Source organism: Propithecus coquereli, unplaced genomic scaffold, assembly GCF_000956105.1.
Source record: "Propithecus coquereli isolate 6110/MARCELLA unplaced genomic scaffold, Pcoq_1.0 Scaffold174, whole genome shotgun sequence".
Lineage (NCBI taxonomy): Eukaryota > Metazoa > Chordata > Mammalia > Primates > Indriidae > Propithecus > Propithecus coquereli.
In genome coordinates, this window is record NW_012142080.1 from 293,517 (window position 1) to 296,227 (window position 2,711).

Sequence of the window (2,711 nt, forward strand, 5' to 3'; positions counted from 1 at the left end):
AGTTTTCTTAAACAAAAATGCAAATCTGAAATCTACATTTTTTATTGTTTCCTCTTCTTGCTCATTTAGCAAATGTGCATTTCATTGGGAACTTAGCAGGTATTCTATAATGGCAAACTAAAAAAAAAGCCAATATGTGGCTGTAATGGTTTTGAAGACTTTCTTGAATATCAGGCCAGGCAAAAATGTGATTATTTGGGGGTAATTACAGCATTTTTCAGGACTAGTCTTGAGACCAATTTGATAGATCAGTAAAAACCCATCTAAAAGAACTGATGTAAAATCATGCTGGTATTTCATTAGCCAATCATATTTATGAGACTAGTGATAAATACTATTAAGATCATCATAAAGATGTAATGGGAAATTCTTTTGAAGAACAGTTAGATATTCTGTCAATTATGCAAAGTATTTTAGCATCTCAATCAATGACGGTTCCTTTTCTGAAAGTTCTTAACAAGTTCACATGAATCTAAAGACAATCAAGCTTTCACTTAAAAGGTTGACGCTGCCTATTATGCACTCAAGTGTTTTCTGCTGGGACTTTTTTGAGCAATGAGGTGTAAACTATAAATTTCCACTGAGCACATAGAGTTCAGCCACATGACCTATGGACTGCAGTGTGCAGAAAACCTTCCCTCTGTGTCTTGCTTGACTTACTTTTTCAATTATTATTTTGGGAAGTAAACACACGGAATTTCTGAGCCACTGTTGTCATTTGATACATTTGAACAACTTTTAAAAAACATTTATTTTTCTGGATAATATCATATGTGTCCATTTCGTTCCATTCTGCTTATAAAAAAACTTCTTGTAAAAGGCCACAGAATTCAAGGGCTTATAGTTCTGAAAAGGCTGGGACTCACGTATCAACTCTGAGAAACTTTCTTCAGCTCACACAGGCCTGCTGACTCAACACTTCTGCTTTGATCTTTCTCTCCCCTGCACCCACCTGCTGTATTTGGGCTGGAGCAATGTACATGTTCTCAAATCTATGGACATATATAAATACTTCCCACTAAACTGTTGACAGCTTTAAACTGAAATAACTTTGTAAATGAATTCCTATGAGTTGTCCTTTTTACTCACAAAGCTGCAAATGCTAATTTTAGAGAATCTATCTCTATGTTCAAGACCCCTCAGTAGAAATATGTTGGCCCTGGGGCTTACACTGCACCCTATATGAGCCATTTTATGCAAGCAAAAGGGAGCAAAATTCAAGACCATAGGTTGCCTTAAGAGTAAAATGAAATGGAGTAGAAAGAATATGTCAGATTAGAGAAGGAAAGGAGCAGGATGTCAAGAGTAAGTGGAGTGTGGGTGAAAAATGGAAAGGACAGACACTTCAGAGACAGCTGGAAGGAATGTCATTGCATTTTGTGAATATATATGAATCTCAGGTGTTTGCTATAACCCAGAAATAAGCACTTTCCCCAGAAGGGGAAGCTTAAAGTTTGTATGAGTTAGCAAAAGAGCAAGAGTTAATGTATTCTCAACATTCTAATAGGGCCCAGACCATATGCTATAGGATTTGGTAACTAAACAATATCTGAATGTATTGGCTATTATTCGTAGACTTGAATAAGACATAGCAGCACAGGGACCAAATTCTCTTTAGTACTATACAACTAGAACTAAGAGAGAACAGCAGGGTGATTACTTTGAGACTAACGAGGGTCAGATTAAGAAATTATTCATGCATTCTCTTAAGTTAAGGAAGAGAGAATTGGAGAGTTTTGATATTTCTTTGGAAACAGAATGACAATTAATTCTGGGTGTGGGAAATGAGGAATCCATGAGAATCCTAGGTTCTTGGCTTGTACTGCTGGGTGGGTGCTACTACCATTTGTCAATAGAGAGAGAAGGTGGTAAAATCAAGAGCTCCTTTGTGAACATTCTAAATTTGAAATGTTAAATAGATATTTACTGAGAATGTCAAGTAACATGATATCTACAGCTCTAAGGAGAGGTAAGTGTTACAGAGAGTTTTACCAGTCATAACAAATAGATTTAAAATGATGGGGAACAGTGAGATTATAGAAGAATTAGAAAAAAGAGACATGGGCCCATTTTGACATTTAAAGATCGGATAGTAAGTAAAGAGCCATTGCAGAAAAAAGTGAGCTAGATGGAAAGAGGAGACCATAATGATATGAAAGCCAACAATGTGGACTTTTTTCCCCAGGAGGGAATAATCAACTATATCAAAGACTGCTGAGAGGTTGACTAAGATAAAGCAATACATGAAGATCACTGTTGACCTACATGTTTCAGTGGAGGTTTGGGGAGAGGAGCCAGATTCAAAGGAAGTGAAAAAGAAATTGTTAATTATAAAGTGGGGCAATAAGCAAAAAGTCTCCTTTAAGGAATTTGTTTTTGTAAGGGTAGCAAAAAAAAATGCAGCAGTAGTCAGAAGTGGATATGGAAGAAAGGAATTATTTTAAAGATGAGAGAAATTAAATAATAGTATTAGGAATGTAATGAAAATATGAGATAATGCTATCCTGACATCTTTGTGTTTATGAAATAAGATTGAACATCAGATAATGTGAATTCAACTGTAGCTAGTTAGAAAAGAAATTAAAACTTCTTCCAAGCTGGGAACATCAGACTATTACTCCTAAAAACTAAAAGTGGGATACTGAAATACCTAAATAGGAATCCCTGTGAGGCCTGACTGTACTTCCTGGCCTTTTATTATAATATTTATA